The sequence below is a fragment of the Apis cerana genome, linkage group LG6 (assembly GCF_029169275.1).
Source record: "Apis cerana isolate GH-2021 linkage group LG6, AcerK_1.0, whole genome shotgun sequence".
In the NCBI taxonomy this organism is placed as follows: Eukaryota; Metazoa; Arthropoda; class Insecta; order Hymenoptera; family Apidae; genus Apis; species Apis cerana.
The window spans coordinates 11,965,609-11,988,373 of NC_083857.1; the positions used below are offsets into that span (position 1 = coordinate 11,965,609).

At 41.6% G+C, this 22,765-nt stretch overlaps 1 protein-coding gene and 1 long non-coding RNA gene across 8 annotated transcripts in view; one reads left to right on the plus strand and one right to left on the minus strand.

Annotated features, from left to right (window-relative positions):
• LOC107994179 (neurogenic protein mastermind) overlaps nt 1-22,765 on the plus strand; it is a 212,046-nt gene that overhangs the window by 158,878 nt on the left and 30,403 nt on the right. The window lies entirely within an intron of this gene.
• On the minus strand, nt 2,469-10,684 carry LOC114577021 (uncharacterized). 2 transcript variants are annotated; one of them, XR_009830214.1, is made up of 3 exons: nt 9,889-10,675; nt 8,977-9,335; nt 2,839-2,890 (listed from the first exon to the last, which is right to left on the minus strand). It is a non-coding gene; the product is annotated as an uncharacterized LOC114577021 (long non-coding RNA). The 2 variants fall into 2 exon arrangements; XR_009830213.1 differs by having other exon boundaries at nt 2,469-9,335; nt 9,889-10,684.

Consider the following 22,765-nt stretch of genomic DNA (forward strand, 5'->3'; position numbering starts at 1 on the left):
CGTCTGCCCGATCCACCGAGCTCGGTTATCATTCGACACCGGTATACGCATTTCAGAGAGTAACCATCTCCAGCAGAGGAGAGGCTCTTTTTAAAACTACCTTTGGAGATTTTACAGGCAATCTTTACGACTCTGGATCTTCGTGATTTGGTTTTACGATATATTTTTTTAGGTTATTTGTTACTCGAAACGGACTTTTTAATTTTTCTCTCTTTCGATCGGATATCTCTTAATCGCGGAGAATTGATCTTCGAATTTGACACGTGTCACGATCTCCAGGGGCAGAAGGTGGATGGGTGGGTGTATATGTAAACTTCGCTTGACCTTTAATATATACGTGGGACGGATTATGACGGAGTATAAAGGGAATTTACAGTGTCCAATGATAATGAACAGCGAGTAGGCGTCGTCGAGTAGGAGTGCATCGTAACAAAATTTATACACCCGCTTGTCTCGATTGTTTCGAGCAAACGAAACGAAAGGCAAACGGTGGAAATTTGGAGAACGATTTTTACACTCGCCTCCCTGCTTCCCCTCCTCGAATTTGAATTTTCCCTCTTTTTCCCCGCGAGGAATCGGCAAAGATATTCGAGACCACGTCACACCGCGACGCCTACGGTAACAACGTCCAACGGTGAATAATTTAGGGGCGCAATTAAAAGGAACGAGAGCCGCGGCGTGCACCTACACGACATTAACGTTCATTAATAAACCACGAATGGATGAGCGAAGGAAGCGAGAAGCTGCTGGGGGTGTCGGTTGGCGGAGAAGGAGGGAGGGGGGGCGAGGAGGAGGTATCGCGAGCCGAGGCGGCGTTTTCAATTAAAATGCCGACATCGCCGCATTGCAGCAGTCGGCGTCGGCGTCGGCGTCGGCGTCGCGCGCGTTATGTGCACAACGTGGCCGGCCCACGCGAACCGCACGCCGCCGCGTTTATCCGCTTTCCCGTCTTCATCGCGCCGCGTCCTTTTTTACCGACCTGCACCCTCCTCCCATCTACCGATCCCATATCCGTGCCCACAGTCACTGTTTTCTCTCTTTTTTTTTTCTCTATTTTATTACCACCCTCGAATATTGCCCACGTTGGAGCTGAGGGGGAGCTGAGGTCCCTGGTCTCTTTTCATCGGCGATGTTCATGGGCACCTGGACGCGTTCCTGGGAGAGATTCTAAATTCTTTTGCCTCTTTGCCCTCCCTTTTTGTATTTGTAGTTTTTATTTTATTTCTTTTTTTTTTCTTTCTATTTCTTTGGGCTTTGTTCTTCGGATTTAACGAAGAGAGAGAGAGAAAGGGGTCTTTTGAAGTTTCCTTTTTTTTCTTTTTTTTTGGATTCGAGGGAGGATGGATCGTTGTCGCTCTCGAGGCTGGGAGAGAAAGAGGATTTTTGGATTCGTGGGAATTCATGGGAAAGCGGAATATGGTTAAATCTCATGGGCGAATTTGGGAATTTTGGAGATTTTTTGTATCGATTTAGGGAAATCTTGATAAATAGGGATCGAGATTTAAAAAAAAATTGTGTTCTATGCTTCTTTTCGTTGAGACGGAAATAGATGAACGATACGAGTGTTTTCGACATGGTGGACAAATAAATGTCGTATCCAATCATCGGAATCGTTATGAAAGTTGAAGACGGTATACCAGTTGACACTTGTCACTGACAAACAAGTGTTTAAACATTGATGCCATTTTTTTCCACCCGATTTCACGAATATAAGCGGTTCGATTTGACCCGAAAAATAACTCTCGTGGGGTCGAAATCCTCGCGTCGTCGTCCCCCCTCCGCATCCATATTACCTATATTCCTTTATCACTAATTAACGAAATTGCCCATATGTTTGTAAATTTTCGATTGGACTTTTCGATGGCGAAAAATTTAAAAACTTTCAAATTTTCGAAAAGCGTATTGTAAACATTCGAAAGAGCGAGAATTTAAAAATCCAACGTTTACACGTTCATGATAATGAAAATCGAATCGAACAAATCGATCGTTATTCGTGTCTCTTCAGATTCAGGCCTGGAACAATCTATCGGAAGATAATTCTCGCGCTCTAAGAGAGCTAAATGAGAGCGCTGTAGATTCCTCGATTGGAATTCTCACGTGGCCCTTCTTCTCGCCCTCGGTGATAAAAGTTTAATCGAATCGCGGCATCGTCTCCGCGAATATCGAATCACCGCGGATCCCACTTTGCATCCCTCCGATCTTGTCACTACCTTCCTATCTATCTAGGCAATTTTAACGAGTCGTTCACGTTTTCATGGAAACGTCTAAAACTCTGAAAGAGTGCAAAGGATCTGTTAATGATCGCGTGAAATTATGTTCCTTACGGAAATTTTGCATTTTCGTTTCAAATCTCGAATTCTAGGGATCCCTAGATCGTTAAGGATATAATCAAGTAGTTTCACGCCCAAAATTATTTTTTAAAAACATTTCTATTTACAATTCCAACTTAAAAGCAACTCTCACGTGGCTTTTCTTCTTGATGATAAAAATTTAATCGAATCGTTACAGATTTCATTTTGTATTTCTATCTATCGTCAACTTTAATGAGTCGTTCACGGAAACTCTGAAAGAGAAATGCAAAGGATCTTACGTTAATGATCACGTGAAATTATGTTCCTACGGAGATTCTGCATTTTCGTTTCAAATCTCGAATTCTAGGGATCCCTAGATCGTTAAGGATATAATCAAGTAGTTTCACGCCCAAAATTATTTTTTAAAAACATTTCTATTTACAATTCCAACTTAAAAGCAACAGCAACAACTTTTATCTGGCCTTTTTCTCGGTGATAGAAATTTAATCCAATCGTTACAGATTTCATTTTGTATTTCTTCGATCTTTCTATCTATCTATCGTCAACTTTAACGAGTCTTTCACGTTTTCATGGAAACTCTGAAAGAATGCAAAAGATCTTGTATTAATGATCACGTGAAATTATGTTCCTGCGAGGATTTTACTTTTTCGTTACAAATCCCGAATTCTAGGGGTCCCTAAATGACACGCTAGGGGATATAATAGTTTCAAACTTATTATTTTTTTAAAAACATCTCCGTTTTATTTCATTTACAAGTCAAAACGTTCCTTAATTTGAAAAACAACAAGCTTTTTCAAATGCCCATCCACCACGAACAGCAATAGTAAGGTTTTGCCAACCGATCGCCACTTCAAACTTCCATTTCCCGTGGAAACACCAACACCCCTCGCCATATCGATTATTCATTCAATTCGCAAACCAGACCAAATACCCACACTCCCTTTAACAAGAAAATTCATAAACGGCCAAAATCCAACGATATCGCGTTCGTTCCCCTCCCGGCTGGATCGATCCGGCAACCGGAACTCGCCATCAAAGGACAAACGAGTTCCAGAATTGAAGTTGATCGAAGATCGAATCAAACCCTGATATCACCACACTATATCGTAATCCAATATTCCGTGGAATCGGAATGCTAAACGTTAAGTTACGATCTGGGTGTATTTTCGCGCGAAACTGATTTCGACTTGGGAAGCGAGTGCATCATCGAAGTGGAAAGTTTCGAATTCGAAGATTTGCGTTCTCGTTTACTTCCTTTTTTTCTTTTTTTCTTCAATTGTTTTTGATATTTGTTCGCGATATTCGAGTAATTTTTTTTTATATATATATAAATTAATAAGAAAAATCAAAGAAATTAACACGAGCTCTGATGAAATGAGATGCGTTTATTAATACTCTCTGCGTCCCTCTGTTTGCGTCTAAGAGTAAAATTTTATCCCTTCAAAGAGATTTTCGTTTTATAAACCTTATAATTATTATTTCGTTAAAAGCAGAGACTTTTGAGCATCTCTTAAGAATATTCTTAAGAAACAAACGACACTCCGATCGTCCACGAAGAATTATGCGACATGGAAGAAGAAATATCCTGATTTATCTGGAATTAAAAGCGTCATTTACGCAATTAAATTGTCGTCATTGATCGTAGCCCCCTCTTCTCGATTAGAATGATAAAGTTGGCGATCATCGATGTAGCGGTGAGTCTCGAGATTTTACAACTTTGGCACTGTTGGAGTTAGGGTCACGTTGGATTTATGTTTTGAGAGGAGGGGGCAAGTTGGCGGGGGATGACACGTTCACGAGGGATGAAGAAGAAGGATTGGGTGTGAAATCAGGCTCGAGAACTTTCGAAATAAGGATTTTGAACGGAGCACGAAATGAGAGGTGAATAAATTTAACGGTTTTAAGGAGGCTGGTCGTGTCATCGAAAGAGTAATTCGAGGGGAGGATTATCATTTTTTATTCTATAGAAAAATGATTATTCTCTCGAGTCGAAATGTTTTTCCATTTCCATTATTTTTACTTTCGATTCGACGATCGAAAAAATTCCTTCCTATAACGGATAATGTGCCACGAAAGATTTATTTGCACGGGTGTTGCATGTACGATATCGTTTTACCAAACTGCTGTGCGCATTATCATTAATATTAATACAACAATTTACACGTAACCCGACATTCTGAAAGATTCATAAACGCAAAATAAATTCTACGAAGTTTCCTTTCTTTCTTCCCCTCCCTCTCCCTTTAACGAAGCTTGTTCCAACAATGGAATTAATGATCCGATCCTGTAAATAAATTTTGAATTTTTATTAAAAATGGCGCGTAACGGACACACGCAATTAACGCGATTTAAACCGTGGAAATTCAAATTAAAAATCCCCCCCCGCGTGTTGGCGAAAATTTTTCCCTCCCCCTCTCATTTTGTCCCCGGTTAAGTAGAGCTGGCTTTGCCTTCATGGAATTTTCCATTTACTTCCGGTGAAGGTTGCGCGCAAAATGCTGCTCCAAGCTTTGGGGGTGGCCGGCGTCTAATAGAAACACGCTTTTAAAACTACACACTGCACCGTGTGTTTCGCTCGTCAAAAAAAAAAAAAAAAAATTTGCCATCCATTTTCATCATATCCCTCGTCCTGGTCCCTATTCTTCCTCCATTGTTTCAACGTTTGCTGTGCACGAAAGCGCATTCCCTGTCTCTCTCTCTCTTTCCCTCCCTCCCTCTCTGTCTCCGTTTCCTCCCTTTGCTTACGATTCGTGTTTTTGCTGAAAATAGAACGGGGTTCCCTTCGACGGTGTGTACGAAACGTTTCGATCAAACGACGGTGACGTTTCTCTCCACGGTTTCCATTCCACGGAATCACGATAGCGCGGTTAATTTACCCTTACGCGGATCAACCCCTTTTTGCCAATTAGATAATCTGGATAAGGCGTAATCTTGGTTAAAGGGTCGTCTCGAAGGAATGCGAATGAGAATATTGATCGGGATTTTGGGAGGAGAAGACGAAGGAGAAGTATTTGTATTTAGTAATTTTTGAAACAAAATTGGTCATTGACACGTTTTTCTACTTGGAATCATGCGATTCGTTTTTAAAGATGTATCCTAGACATAAAAAAAAAAATATATTCGAGCACGAGTCGAGAGATTAATATCTACAGGCTCGTGAGATATTATTTTTTTTTCCAAAGAACGATCATATTATCTCGTATCGAGCTCGTTAAGATCGATGAGGAAGAAGGAAGTTGATTGGCAGGCAGTTGTACAAAAGTTAAATTCCAATCGATAGAACGAAACTGTCAAGAAGGTGGACAGTTTGATGAAATAACGCGAGTGAAGAAAAAAAAAAAAAGAGAGAAAGAGTTTAAGGATTTTCCATCATCGTCGAGGAGGAATCTTTGTCCTTCCCGTACGGCGATTTAAAAGGTTCAAAGATTAGGGCAAACGTAGCCTGTAAATATTTGTCCACGGACACTTGACACCGATCCCGAAGCCGTGTTTGAGAGGGTATACAGGCAATAGCTTTTCAAGTTTAGTTTTCAGTTTACCTTTTCCAACGCGCTCGGCTCCTCATTGTTTTTCTTTGCCCCGCGAGGATGCGGTATATTTCCGCACTCCTTCTAAAGCAAAACCAAACACGTCGCAAGCTTGCCTCGATTCATTATAGATCCCCCCCCCCTTTGCTTTATTATTCGCGAAAAGAAAAAAAGAGAAAGAGAAAACACCGGCGAAGAATCGAATTTTAATTAGCGAACGTTTTCTACCTCGCTCCGTTCAATCGTGCCCTCCCTTCACCGGAAAATTCCAAAAATACAAGAAAGGAGGAGTTGAAGATCATTGGAAGGTTATTCGTCGGGATAGCTTTAAATTAAATTCCTAATAATAATTCGAATTTACCCTCGGAAGAAAAATCATTTCTTATTCATCTTTTACGGTTACTTTTCTCTTTGCACGCGACACGTTACAACAAATCTGGGGAAAAGTAGAAGGGAATTCGAAAATCGTTCGAATACCTGAAGCGATGTATTCAAAGGGGTAGGCGGCCATTAACAGGCTCGAAGACGCAGGAGAGAGAGAGGGAGAGACGGAGCAATTCGCGATGGCGGTGGATGCACAAGCTCGAACGGCTGGTTCCACCATAAAGCACCCCCGCGACTTGACACTCCAGGCACGTAGTATAATTCTTTGCCCTCCCTCGCCCCTGGATCCAGGGTCCGCGATATAACCAGCGGCGCACAGAGGCAACACGCCATCCCTCACGTGATCACCCTCCCCCAGCCGAGCTCCTCCCGCGTTTATCCCTCGTCCTTCTCTCCTGTTCTTCTCATCTTCGCCTCTTCCTCGCCCCCTCTCCTCCCCTTCTCCTTCGTATCCCTCGTGGAAACGCGACACGACGGGAGGAGAGGGAAGCGCGCGACGTTTTCCTGCGAATCCTGCGGTAAATTTCATCGCGCGTAATTTAAAGTCGATTGCTTTCCTCTCCTCGAGGATTTGGGTGTTGAGAAGGTCGGGGAAGGGGCGATCAGGGTTGTTCTCGAGAGAACAACGATATCTTTTAATCGGTTAATCGGGCCTTCGAGCTATCTAGGAGTAGTTCATTAACGAATAAAGGAGGTAATTCAAGAGCCATTTTCAAATCTTAGCTCTCGGGTGATTTTATTAGTCAGAAATTGGTAATCCAAGACTTTACCGATAGATAGATTCCTTTTCGCCGCTAATGGACAAGTGGCTCTGTACTCGAAAGTAGAACGTTCCATATTGGTTTTTGATCTACCTAATAGCGGAGCTTGCAGTCCCTCCACCTTCCCAACTAGTTACCTTTGAGCCACGGACAAGGACGCGTTGAACTTCGAATTTTCAGTATATATATACACTTTTAAATCAAGCTTCGATCCGATTTTGCAGTATCTCCTCGACGATCGCGATTATTTGGAAAGGAAAATGGATCGATCGATCGTTTCAGGAACCTCTTCCCAGTTTTCCAAGCCTTCAGCAGAAGCATAAGTCCGGTATCGCGTCATGTTGCATTAGAGAGGCGGCGAGGCGGCACACGCCATCGTCCTCGGGGCTTCTTCCATTTCCACGTCCTGTGCCGTCCCCCGACGACCCGTTTCCCCCGCCTCGAACTCCTCCCCCTCGCCCTATATGCACGCGTCCTTCGTTCTACTTCTGTAACCGCGTTTCGCTCTGCTTCGCTCGAAGGCCTCGTTCGCGCGCCAACCCCTTCGCACCAACCCCCTTTCCTTTTCATCCTTAAACCGTCTGCGCTCGGTATTTCCGGCCTGATCGATTTTCTCCCCGCGTTTATTCCGGGATTTCGTCCGGCTTATATTTGTCCACTTCTCTCTCTCTCTCGTTTTCTCGTTCTGCCCCCTTCTTTCCTTGGAAGATTGTCTACCGTTGGGGGAGGAATTAATTTAAAACGAGTTCAAGATTTTTCATTTGCAATAATTCGTTTAAATTTTCGTTTCGCCTTAGGATGATGATTGGTATCGATGGTCGAGAGTATTTCGATGAATAATCTTGGATGAAATGGAAAATGTGTATGTGTTTAAGGGATTTTTTGATCTGTAAAGAGAGGGAGAAGTCGAGATTCAAAAGAGAGTCAAATGATGTCGAGGGTTCTGATTTTTAATATTATTGTCTTCTAGTGTTGCTAGAGAGGCTAGAATATCTTCAAATATTGATCCTGAGCAGCTCGTATTTCGATACATTTCGAAATATGTGCTTGCAAGGAGCTACTTGTTTAACAAAGAAAGATTGCAAGTTTGGAAAGAGAGGCTTGAAATTAAATTATAAAAATAGGATAATTAAGAAACGTTAGATATATCAAATTACACGTATTTTCACGTTGCAAATCAAGTCTTGAGACATTTATCATATTTTTGACAAAATTTCGGAATGAATAATTTCGTTTCAAGAGTGTTTTTCAAGATTTTTAAATGTAAACGGGAACGTAAAATTCAAATTTTGAAGTTTCGCTTCAATGATGTACAGAAGATACGTATTCTATTCCAGTTTCTCTATTTCGATGTAAATTTCGTATTTGTGTATGGAAAGAACCATGGACGTTTTGAAAAATTCACGGTTTACCTGCAACTGTTTCGCAAACATCGTATATTCTACATTGCAAATCAACCATGTGTCTCACTTGCGCAAATAACATAACCTCTTCTATCACTTTTGACATCGATTCAATCTTGCATCGTAATAACCCATCTCTTAACTCGAGTCATAGTCGGAATATACAGTCGTAATCAATTTGATTCGTTAGAAATTGTTATTAAACAATTTTCTAATTATATATGAATTATTTATCCTGATTAATTAAAGCCATCTTCAATTCGACTAATCTCTCTTTCATAGAATCAAAACGATAGAGTTAAATAATTGATTGTCGTCAAATTGTGCGAATAAAATATTCGATTAGATACTCAAAAAGAGAAACAGACTCAGGAGGAGAGGATCCCCTAATCTGAATTTTTATTCGACGCCACAAAAGCGCTTGGAAGAACGAATCTGTCAAGCTTGGGGGGAAGAATAGGATGGAAAAACGAAGTGATAGGCGATGGAAAAAAGTGCGATCTTGGCCCGAAGCTATTGACTTTCCTTAAGATATTACCACTCTTGGATACCACGAGACCTGTCTCTGGTGAGGAAGGACTCTGCCTACCCTTCTTCTCTCCCGTAACAGCCTCGTCTCGTCCAAGAGGTTAGATGGTTTCCAGCCTTGGTGTGCAGGATCTCGAAACGCAGATACGGAAGGGGAGTGTTTTACGTGTAGGCGGATAGGATAAGACGTGGGTAGCTTCGAGTCCCAGATACCAAACTCTTGGCCGACACAAATCTCTCCGCGGGAAAAAACGATTCTTCTAGTCGAAGGCCCGACCTATTCCAGACGCAGCCTTCTCGTTTGTAATTTCGAGGGACTCGAAGGACTAATATCTCATTCTCTTTCCCGCTGAGGATGCTCTCTTGACCTTAACTCCTCTTCGCTTTGGATATTGCCAAGGTGAGGTCCTTGAGAAACTCCTGGAAAAAAAGGTACTTTTCAACTGTTGGATGCTAACGGGTGGTCTTAACGCGATAGAAAAAGAGTTAGAGTTAAAATAATTTCTTATTAAAAATATTTACAGAAAAAACGACTAAAAAGTTAGAAATTATCATTTGGAAAGTTAGTTATAGGTCTCGTTCACTATTACCGCCATATTCCCGTTTAAGGGAACGGATTCTCAGGGAAATACCGATCCGTTTGTACGGGAAATCCGCCAATTATTTCGTCCATACGGCGTATTTAGAATTCTAACCTAACAGAACGTTCGGAACTTCGATACCATTCGACGGTTACAGAATCCATCGATACCGCCCCGTAGTTGCAGAATCGATAAGTTGGTTGCGTCCCCGTTCGTTATGCACCTTCGAGATTATCGGTGTATTCCTTTTGCCATTAATGGGACGAGGGAGAAAGAGAGAGGAAAAGGTAGAATCGATCGTCTGCCAGGCTTCTGGATGACCTGGGATCCGTAGTCGCGATAGCGTTGCTTATCGATTACCGTTAAGGGTGGTCGTTAAACAAGTTACCTACCTACTTCTCGAAGGTAACAGTGCTCCACGTTCAATCTTCCAAATAGGTATACCTCTTCATAAATCGATGATGTTCAGTTCGAAGCGAATAGCGAAGGATGATATTTGCACGAGCGAAATTTTGGATAGTTTAAGGTTTTTTAGTTTTTAGGTTAAGTGTCGAAAAATGAAATAAATCAACAAGTAAGAATAATAGAATAAAGATGTTTCAAATTCTTTTTTGACGATTTAGATAGCATGACTAATCCATCGTGCTGTAATTTTATACTTCCAAATTTCGAAATTCAAATCTTTTCCGATAGCAGCATTATACGTGATATCGCGAACTGATTTCAGCAAAGCTGAACGAGTAGATAAAATCGGAAAACTAATCCGTATTCTATTCTCCGTATAGATAATCGATATACTATGAAATTTTTAGCAAACTGATTCTTTCTCCCAACGAAAAAGATAATCGTAATTTCACAGACTTCCGATTGAAAAATTCATTGTAGAATGTGAATACATTTAATCAAATCTCGAGAGTTTAGAATCACGGCTATTCATTTTTCCATTGTTCTTTTAATCCGAAATAATTCAATCTAACCTAACCTCGTAAATGTGCAACCACTGATATCCAAACTCTTAAAACAACGTAGATTTTCACGAAATACCGAGAATCCACTCAATCTCCAGTGTCAACAATTGAATTCTCTGTTTTTAACAAGCTCTCGTTTGCCAAAATCCACGAAGTTTTACACCACAGGTGCAAACGACCACGTGTACGCGCGCACCAGTTTCGTCGATACAAGCGACACGGTGTGCACAGCGAGAAACAAGCGAAACGAGAATGAAGAGTGGGGGAAAGAGGAAGCAGAGTCCTCGAAGACGAGTGGTTTTGCGACGAGGAGTCAGAGTAGTGCCGAATAGTCTGCCATTACCGCACTGCCTCTCGGGTAATGAAGGCGGCACCGGTGTCGACGACGAGAACGATGCTGCCGGCGTCGGCGTAGGGCGCACCGGTGCAAAGTAACGGCGTGATCAATGCCGCAACGCTAATTAATTAACATTCCCTCGCGGAAGAGGTCTCTGGTAGACACACCTATACGCGAGAGAGGAAAGCGCCCTTTCTCTTCGTTCTGCCACGGTTAGCGCTATTCTCCCTTCCCTTCTTGCCCCTTTTGCCTTCGTATACCGTTTCTCTTGGATTGCATATAGTTGTCTCTTTCCCTCAAACGCGATCAACTTACACCGGCGTACTTACTCTCCACTGCTACTACTCTCGCTCCTGTTCCTCTCTCTCTCTCTCTCTCTCTCTCATTCTATATACATCTTTCGCTTTCCATCTCTAGCGTTCTGTCTCGCTCTCGCTCTATCCTTTTCGTTCTAGCAACTTTAACGCCAACGATCGTTACCGTACCGCGATAACGACGACGCCGACTACGGCTACCAGCCGGTAGAAATATTCCTGAGAGGATTATTTCGTGGCGAACCAAGTCGCGGCGAATCTATGAAATTGAATACTAAAGCATATGAATTGGAGAGATTCGAAAGAATTCAAAGTCACGTTGCTGGATCGAGGAAACGCTTGGGTTTCTTACTTAAAATAGAAAACGATACAAAATGACGCGGAAAATTTTTTTAAGATCTCTTTTCTTCTTCAATATTTAGTAAGGTAAAAATAAATTGATTTCGATTAATCAATTCGCCATATAGTTAACGGTATAAACGTAATGAGGCCGGTTCGGTGACTTCGGAGTTAAGTAAAGCACCGATCGATAAGTATTTCCGGAAAAATAAAACCGTGAACACGAAGCAATCCCATCAAATCTCTATCTTTCTCTCTACTCGAAGCCACGAAATAACTCAAAATATCGATTCACGAAACAAAGTTCGCTCCTCTTTTGCAAAAATATTACAATCGAACGGTTTAAATTTTAAATAACTCGGATGGTAAAAATTCGAGACATATATTTTCCCTACACCCGATATGAAACCATCGGTAAAAAAGAAAGAAATTATTCCTTTACTCGGCCAACGAAAACACGGCCCCACGAAAGAGGAGGAGGCCTCGCTTGATCGTTCCTCTTCAAAAATGAATCTGTCTATTTGCTTAAAAGCGAGTCGGGCTCTGCCGGCTTTTTCATCCGTCGCCTGACTATTTCACGAGGCAATCCGCTTTCGCGCGAACCGATAGCGACCGTTAGACAGACTTGCTTGCCCCTTCCGTGCACTCGTTCCTCTCCCGTAGGATTAAATCGCGTCTCATCCTCCGGGCTACCGGTCGATATCCAACTCTCTGCCCGATGGAAGAACGTTGACCAGGAGGACGACGAAACTTACCAAGGATACATTTTCCGCATGTGCTGCGTAGCGCGCGCGCGCGCATCTCTGCCATCTCCATGCATATACACGTGTAATTCCAAAGAGTAAGACAATTAATGCGAAACACACTCACGAATACCGAGACTCGCAATGCATTCATTCTTCGAAATTGACGATTGAATTTAAGAATTTCGGGGATTTATCGTACAGGAGATGGTAATTGGATTCGATGATAAATTATTCGCATCTCGTGAATTCTAAAATTTTTTTTTGACTTCGCAAGAAGAAAATTCACACGAAAATTCACATTTGAATTATGAAAAATCGTTCTACAAGATTTTTTATTACAAATCGCACCGAGAATTTCGTTGGTTACGTAATTGTCTTCGTTGAGGTTTAATCATCTGGAAAATATAATTTTGGCGGTAAAGCACCTTTTCAAAGTGGATCAAATTTTTGACTCGACTCGTTCTTTCGTAGAGATCCCGTCCAGACAGTACCCAGGAGCAAGTTGAGGTGAGTGAATTTAGTTGAATAGTCTCTTCACTTCACCAATGTTCTACTACCATACTAGGAAGCTTTATGAGAGATAGAATATCAGTTTCATATTGGTTTTTGATCTACTCGGTAAGGTAGAAATCTCATTCGGCCTACCCTACTCTCTACCAGTCTCTCCAAAGTAGGACAGCGAAGAAGGATTCTCGCCGCGAGCGAGACAGGGCAGAGGGAAGGCGGCGTGGATTTTTCCAACGTCAGAGTCGGAAAAGAACACGCCAACGTTTCCATTCGCGATGAAGTCTCGCATTATTGGAACCGTGCTACGCTTAACGAATAAATTAAAATCGCTTCGACGTATCGCCGCTCCATTGTTTCAATCGAATCGATCCTCCTCCGACACCCGATTCCGTGATGTAACGCGATTAATTAATTCCCCCGTGTTTATATTCGCGAATTCGACGAAATGCTCATTTGGCGCGGCATCTAAATAAATCAAAATTCGCATATTTTTTTTTGCAGTACAAAATTGAATTACACAAGTTGCACAAACCTTTTATCCTTCGTTACATAAAACGAACGACTCGAGAGCAAACGAAAGATGAGACTTTTGAACAAACAACTGATCCAAGAAGGAAGAAAGGAAATTTTGAATTAGAATTCCTTATTTTGAGATCCTAGATCCAATTTTTTGCCAAGATAAAGAGTAGTCTACGTAGCCTGGCTAGGCTGGTGACAGACCCAGATCGAGGGGGACAAGATAGATCTCGTATAGACAGCGTTAATTCCAGGCGGTGATCGTTTCAGGACTCGTTAATCCGCGCTAGGAGGAATCACGGGAGGATCGGCTCGAAGGAGTTTCAGAAAATCGATCAGGCCTCCCCGTCCCTCCTCCGCCGTGCGTCGCTCCGTGAACCGGTTTAAAGCAGTTCGACGCAGGGTGGTTTTACTAATTGGTGCTGAGCATCGATTACCAACCACCTTTCCCCCTCGCCGTCTCCTCCCGTGTCGATGCACCGCGTTCCCTCTTCAATTTCTCGGCCATATTCCTTATCCACCTTCCTGCGCCTCCTCGCCCTTATGCTATGCTCGCCATACGGATAATATCTTGTTGAATAACAATCGATAATATCGGTAATACTTGTTTTAAGGATACGTGCCGCTTCGTAAAAATCCTTTTCGAATATTATCGTTACGTGTATGCAATCACGCGGAGTGGTTTGGTGAACAGAGGAGGAGGAGGAGGAGGAGGAGGAGGAAGGACAATTTCTGACTCGATCGATTTCCATTCCGTTACGTAATACGTTTGTGTTTTGTAGACACGGTTTTGGACATTTCCAGGTTGTGGAGAGAATAAGAGGAGATACGCTCGTTCAATTGATTAGACGAGAAATTTGCTTTCTCTCGTTCGGGGAAATTTTCCCTCCCCGAAAAGAAGATCGATAAGAAGCCTGTGTGGTGATTTATTAATTTTGCAGAATTTAAAGTTCGTTGAAATTTTACTTGTGGTTGTCGATAACACTTTCTTCTCCGATACACATACTTCAAAACAGGATAATTAAATATATTCATTCAACCCGTACATTTTATTTATTGCTTTCACCGCCCGGTCAACGATTAATCTATAAATCTCTGAAAATTTGCTTCTCTCATTCGATATCTCGTACTCGTCTTGAAATTTTGCCGTGATACGAGGTTTTTTTTACCTACGATGTTCTCAAGAAACTGGTTACGAAGCCAGTTACCTGCCCTGTGCACCCAGAAATACGCTTCATCTCGGCTTCATTGTCGCGCTGGGGAGGGGTGGGAGGGTGACAGGCGTCAAAACTGGGACAAGTTTGCCCGCCCATCGAGACTGCAGTCGTTAGAGGGTTACTCGGAGCGAGATAGATGCGGTTGAAGCCGGAACGAGGCGACTTTCTTATTCGTGATCGTGATCCGCTCCGAGAGTGAAGAGATTCTGCGCTCGAAGACTGCGCCGTGGAAAAAAATCATCGATATCGAGGGGGCTAGCACAGGCGAAAGCGTGGAGAGGGTGGCTGCCGCGAAAGCGCAGAGAGCAACAGCAACGCCTCTACGCGATAATTAATACGCGGTCGAAGATGGCCGAGGTGGAAACCGAGTGATTAATGACGAGTTTACCGGCCTTCTTCCAGCCATTGTGCCGACTAATTATGTTCCTATCGAACGGTCAGAAACCCTCTCCGTGTGGAAACCTATGGACGCAAATGAACTCTGGGATACGAGGCCATTAAGAAATGACTAGCATTTAAAACTCGTCTCGTCACTTTTGTTTGTTTGTTTGTTTTTTTTCGAAGAAGAAGATCGTTTTTTGATCGTTCGAATTGATTTACAGGGTGTAATTAGGGTGACAATGGATTTGGAGCTGTTTTAATAAAGAAGGATTACCTTAACGATATGATATCGATCGTTTTATCGATGCAACAATAATTTTATCAAACTCTAAATTTTCCATATCCATATCCTATTGCATCGATCACTCCAATGATCAATGGTACACCATTTACCTTTTTCGAGTTGTTGCAATAAACGATTACTTTAACGATTTAATATCAATCGCTTTGTCAATGCAACGGTAACTTGATCAAATCTATCGTTCTCTTTTTCGAGCTCTTCTAATAAGAATTACTTTAATTTGATCTATCAATCCCTTTATCAATGCAATAATTTAACCAAACTCGATTTCTGGATTTTCCTTCTATCAATGGTACACCATTTACCATTTTCTAATAAGAATTATTTCAACGATCTGATTTACCAATCCTTTTATCAATGCAATAATTTAACCAAACTCGATCTCTGGATTTTCCTTGTATGAATGGTACACCAATGGTACCATTTTCTAATAAGAATTATTTCAACGATCTGATTTACCAATCCTTTTATCAATGCAACAATAATTTAACCAAATTCGATTTCTGGATTTTCCTTGTATCAATGGTACACCATTTACCATTTTCTAATAAGAATTATTTCAACGATCTGATTTATCAATCCCTTTATCAATGCAATAATTTAACCAAACTCGATTTCTGGATTTTCTTTGTGTCAATGGTACACCATTTACCATTTTACGAGCTTTTCTAATAAGAATTACTTTAATCTGATCTACAATCAATGCAATAATTTAACCAAACTCGATCTCTGGATTTTCCTTGTATCAATGGTACACAATTTACCATTCTTCTAATAAGAATTACTTTAATCTGATCTACCAATCCCTTTATCAATGCAACAATAATTTAACCAAACTCGATCTCTGGATTTTCCTTCTATCAATGGTACACCAATGGTACCATTTTCTAATAAGAATTATTTCAACAATCTGATCTACCAATCCCTTTATCAATGCAACAATAATTTAACCAAACTCGATCTCTGGATTTTCCTTCTATCAATGGTACACCATTTACCATTTTTCGAGCTCTTCTAGCGAACAACTATTCCTTTTACCGAATTTGAAGTTTCTTTTATTAATTGGATATCAATAACTCTATCAAACTCAACCCACCACCTCTCTCGATTTTCCATATCCATTCTCACGCATCCTATTGTACTCGAATGGTCAACGATACCTTTTCACTCGTCACTTGGATAAGCGCGCAAAGAGAGCCGGTTTACCCGGGTCAAAGTAGCAAAACGTCAAACTTCGTCTCGACGTTCTCTCTCTCTCCCTCTCTTTCTCTGTATCTCGCATCGGCCAACATCGGCCAGAGGCGCACCCTCCAGTAGTAGCAGCACCGCTCATCACAGCGTATACCTGTGATGGCCTCCGCATCGTCCCCATATCAGACACGTATGGGAGTAGACAGAATATACGGAGCACTAAATGCCGGTATCGGAAATCGATATCGTAGGAGCCACAGGCAGCAGCCACTCTTCGCATAGTCCCTCTCCTCTCGAGCCCCTCTTTCACTTTCCTTCCACCTACGACCCATCTCCCTCCTTTCTTCTTTTCCTCGCAATTTCATTAGGTCGCCTTACTTTCCACGGCCTCCTCACCCTTTACTCCGAATTTTCGGCCGGAATTTTTCAAACGGCTCGAAACCAACCGTGCGCTCACGACGCTCGTTATCGTATTTCTCGGATTCTCCCCTCTCTTTCGACGGTTCAATTTTTTCAAAAAATATTCCTTTCCATTCCGAATCTACTTATTCATTTATTCCAAACGTTAGGAGTTAATCTAATCATTGGCAATAATTTAATCTCGAGCATACTTTCATCCTTTTTCTTCGTGGGATTAAGAAATCCTCCACGAATACTTAGTTAAACAGTGTATCGATCACAACCGGAGGAGAGAGAGAGCGCAACCCTTCTTCTCGGTAAACGCTTATTTTCGCGTGTGCTCGCGTATGAAAAAGGGTCTCAAAGGTAAAGAGAAATGGAGGAGGAGGAGGGTGGCGCGTCGTTGTATGGGAAACGAGGGTTGGAGAGCTCAAAATCACAGAGAAAATAGGGTGCAGACGCGTGTTCCTCCTGTTACATTAAACGGAGTAACGCGGTGTAACGCGCTTTGAGACGCGAATTTCGCCCGGCCGAGCTTTTTAATTCCTGGGCGATCGCACTTGGCGCGAATCCTCCTCGATTTAAAGAATGTTTCGAATTTTTCCTCGCCTCTTTCGTAACGTAATTCTTCGGAAGAGTGGATAAAAATTTCGAATAAAATTATTTACTTCCTTCCAGTTCGCGGAAGATCTTGCCGCAGTTTCGTAGGATGAAACGTAATTAAATTATCGATGTCCAATGAAGACTTATTTCCGGAAGAGTACATTGGGAGCAAGATTTAAATTTTGATCGATTTTGTATAATTTTATACGCGTGGAGTGATGATTTTAATAATCGAAGGAGAAAAATGGCGATGATGATTGATATCGTGGCAGAAGTGAATTACATTCTCGAAAGACAAAGACTGTCAACGATTGTTCCACTGCTATTTCACCTTTTCTATTCTCATTGTTAGCCTCCTCGAGGATAAAAGATGCAAATCTACGAACTTCCTTATAACTTCGAGAACGAGATCGTCGAAACAGGTTATCCAAACAGGCAGGCAAGCAGATGGAAATTAACTTATCGAATTTTCTCATACAAATATACGAATAATCGTAGTTTAATAATCGAGTAACCGAAAAGAATGGGATATTTCTTTGAGTGATGTGAAAGAAAGAATTTATTCGCATCACCAGCAGAGGGGAAGATCCGTTTTCTCCTCGACCTCCACGTGGCGCATCCAATACGCTTGGAATCGCTACGTTCCACTTGGATAAAATGATCAAATTTAATTAACCAACACTTCAGAAACGATGGAAAACGCAAATAGATTCGCGACCGCGCGGAGATTTAAATGCCCATCGCGCGAGAACACACGGTTCTAATTAAAAAGCTTGCAACTTTTGCGGATTCCCGTCGAATTTAAAAAAAAAAAAAAGAAAGAAAAAAAAACTGAATTACTGTATCGAGCGACGAGTGGATTTCGCTCGCGAAGATAAACACGCGCGAAATTAATACGAATTTACAGCGAAAGAAACTTACTTAATTAATCGTTCCAGCCGGATTCACCTTTGATCATCCCCTGTGAGGGGAAAATATGATAAATTATATATTTTTGATCCACCATAATTTTCCCTCTTCCTTCAGTCATACATGACTCGGTGATAATTATCTAAAAGTGAATGGAATCATAGTTTTCCCATTTTTGTATATAAATTTCCATTAACAATGACGAAATTAATAAAAAAGAACGTTCGAAACTTACTCTTCACTTCGGTACACCTTCTCTTTTATCATCCAGGGAGCATTTATTAAAATTTCCTTACAGATTTCCTTATAGATTACGTTGAATCGTTATCAATATATCGTAATCAATAAAATTAGATACATAACGCGTATCATTTTAGAAAAATTTGAGGGACGATCAACGTATTATAATCAGTAACAATAAAATTAGATACGATCACGTATCATTTTTACTGTCATAGATAAATAAATCATTATCAATATATCGTAATCAATAAAATTAGATACATTTGAGGGACGATTACGTATCATTTTTTACACTTATACATCATTATCAATACATCGTAATCAGTAACAATAAAATTAGATGCATAACGCGTTTCAGAAAAATTTGAGGGGCGATGACGTGTCATTTTTAATTCAGAAATGAGGAACGGAGGAGGAGCGGGTGGAAAGTTTGCTTCGAGCGAAGCATTTCCCGCGCATTCACCCACAGTTTTTGCAACGTGTTAATATCCGTTTGTTCGAAAGCAGGAAGGGAGATGTCGATCACGTCCCGCGCGTGTCCCATTCCGCAATGTCCACGCGGCTACAATACTCTCTCTCTCTCTCTACGATTCGTCGCCATGCCTCTCAAAGCGCTAACCGCCTTCCTTTGAACCGTGCAATTTATGGTTCGCGTGACAGAAAGCGGGGAAGTTTTCGCGGCGGTTATTTATGTATCCTTGCGCAACTAAATTCGATTAAACCGGGCTTCCTCCCTCCCCCCGCTCGCTAAAATTAGGATGCATTAATTTCGTAACTAAACTTTGCATCGCTGCGGGTACGTAGCTCTATCCGCGGGAGGAAAGAAACTCCCTATAGGGATTCATTTCGTTAAATTATTTCGTTTCGCTTTTCTTCCTTATCCTCTCCCAATTGGGCCGCCTTATTAAAACACCATAGTCCACGGTATCTCCTTATCAACCGTGCCCACTCGGCGAGATATGTGTACTCTCTGAAACAAAGTAACTTCAGTTTATAAATTTTATTTCAGTTTTATTAAGCATCTTCCCCGCGATTATTATTATTTGTAAGACGAAGAGGTTAATTCTTCGTAACGATTCGAGAGAAAGTAACGTCGAAGGAATCATTATCTTCAGCTCAGAAGGCAACCGAATCTAATGATATAACTCTAACTCAAGAGTTAACTAAAGAGATTACAACTTAACAATTTGACGAGTTATAAAAATAACTTTAATTCAGACACCTCAAACCTAATACTTTTAAAAATAACTCTAATTCAAGAGATCGATCCTTCTTAACAATTCGACAACTCTCAACTTCACCTTATAAAAATAAGTTTAATGCTTGTGATTATTTGTAAGAGGTTTAATTCTTCCTAATAATCCAAAGCAGTATTCTCAAGTCAAACCTAATACTTTTAAAAATAACTCTAATTCAAGAGATCGATCCTTCTTAACAATTCGACAACTCTCAACTTCACCTTATAAAAATAAGTTTAATGCTTGTGATTATTTGTAAGAGGTTTAATTCTTCCTAATAATCCAAATCAGTACTCTCAAGTCAAACTTATACTTTTAAAAATAACTCTAATTCAAGAGATCGATCCTTAACAATTCGACAACTCTCAACTTCACCTTATAAAAATAACTTTAATTCTAAGTTTTATTAATGCTTGTGATTATTTGTAAGAGGTTTAATTCTTCCTAATAATCCAAATCAGTACTCTCAAGTCAAACTTATACTTTTAAAAATAACTCTAATTCAAGAGATCGATCCTTCTTAACAATTCGACAACTCTCAACTTCACTTTATAAAAATAACTTTAATTCTAAGTTTTATTAATCCTTATGATAATTTGTAAGAGATTTAATTCTTCCTAATAATCCAAAACAAGTAATGTCAAAAGAGTCTCGAAATCAGTACTCTCGAGTCACCCGAAACCTAATAATAACTCCAACTCAAGAGTTGACTAAAAAGATTACACCTTAATTCGGACAACTCTCGACTTCACCTTGTCAAAATAACTCTAACTCTGACTCAGTTTTATTCACGCCTAATACATGACCTAATACAACTCTAAAAATAACTCTACTCCTTGTGATTACTCAAGGTTGACCCTTCCTAACAATCCGAAAAAGAAAATAATCTCAAAATCGCTACCAGCTCAGATAAACCGTTTTCGAAATTATCGAGCTGCTTATTAAAACGCCATAATCCACGTTACGTATACGTCCTTATCAACGGTGGCGACTCAGGATCGATCCGTCGACCAATTAGTCGCGCGAGGCGTCACTGCGAAATTTAAAGGGTACACACTATATCCCCGGATCGATCCGGGCGGAGTATGCGCCCCGTGTGATCGCAGCCGGGTTGAACCGTGTCTATCCGTGGTGGGTCAGGAGCTTTGGACGCGTACACGGGCCCTTCGGCACGTCGGTTTGTCCCGGGGGTTGGTTGATCATCGAGTTACGCGATATCCGCGTCGACGGTGCACCCGATATCGACCCAGGAAGCCGTGTGTGCGGCTCAACCTACGCGGAAAGTGTCCGAGAATATTGCGAACCGGGGCCCTCGACTTCTCGGCTTATACGCGCCACCCCCCGCTTGAACCGTGTTCAACCGTTTCCCTTTCACGTAACCCGACCTCTATCTTCCTCTCTCTCTCTCTCTCCTTCCTCCTCGCTTCGCTACATTCTTGCTCGCCCTTTCCACGAGTCATTAACCACGCGTTAAATTCTACCCTCTCTCTCTATCGCGCGTACACGCTCTCCGAGCTGGCCGAAAATTTGTCACCACCACCCTCGAGCAGGTTTGTTGACCGCCATCACGAGAGCGTGTGCAAATCGATTCGATACCGCTTCCATGTGCATACCGGCTTTTTCACGATCGAGTTGTGCGTAAAATATCCGGAGGGAGGAGCGGAGGATTCAGCGCGGTGAATTTTTTCGGGGAGATGGCCGCCCCTTTTGTCACAACTATCCCCTGGAAGGGGAGGTCTCGACGTAATACGGTACACGAGGGCTTTGCGATCAATTTTTATATTTGCATCGCACGCTTTCGATCGCGCGCATCGAAATCCATGGTTGAGATAAAATTGTATTTCCAAAAATTAATTGCAGTAGGAGACTAGGAGTCTCGCGGACCGAGAGAGCAGTTTCGAGAAGGCTTGTACAGGAAGCGGTAGGAAGCCCTCGTACAGCGATGATGATGGAATGCAGAGAGCGACAGACATACGCGAAAGATTCCTGCTGGTAATCAGCTTAATTACCTTCCGCTCGAAAGTGCCGGACAACGTGAGCCGGTTAATGCACGGCGACTAATTGACCGCTGTAAGGGTTCACGAGCATGGCCGTTTAACACCGGCGATCGTGCGCAGTGTGAATCATAATAATAGAACAAGTGCTGGCCGCGCGCGTGTAAACGTTTCGAACGTTTTCGAACCTCCGACTGGTTCTACTTAAATGGTCGTTTCGTGGTATTTTTACCTCGACGGACGCTGCGAAGGAATCGGAGAGAAAATGTGGTCGAGTTTGGGTTTACAACAAAATTATACGTAAGGTGTAAAGTTTCGAAAGTAAAATATTTGTACGATATGGATTTGTAAGTTATTTTGTCTTTATATTATTAAAATACGGTAGAATATTCGAAATTGTTTGCTTCTTTAAATCTCCGAGAGAAGAAAATATTATTTGATATTTTTACGTCATTTAATAACAGCTACTACAAACTCCCTTCAACAGCGGTGTAGCAGTCGGTTTCGTTTTTTACCAAGCATCGTCCCGCGCGATAATTAGCCACTTGAAACGTGCGTTTCTCGTCCTTCAGGGTGGCGCCACCACGGCCGCTCGATGAATCGCATTCTTCCCAGCACGTGAACGCGTAATGCGTTTCTTCCCCACTCTTTCGCCTCCGCATACTCTCCCGTGTATTCTCGTTGCTCGTTTCCATCCGCGATGCGCAGATGCGGCGACGGATCGAGCGCAGCGAAATTAAAATTATCGCGTCTCCGACGGCATTTCGTCGCTTTGGATGCTGCACTAACGTGGATCCGCGATAACGAGCACTCCAACAAAAATTGCAGCGATAGAATCGACGAGAAAGTCCGACTCTGTGACAATACGTATCGCATTACACGTAGATGGCGCTGCTTTCGAGTTTCTTATAGAAATAATTTCGATTTTTTAAATATCGTACGAATTACTTCGCTATTCAAAATACGTTTTATAAATCACTATTAACCGACGAATACTTGTTTTTCCTAAAATATCCAATATTATCAAATATTAGAAACCGACGATCGAAGCATCTAACGCTATAAT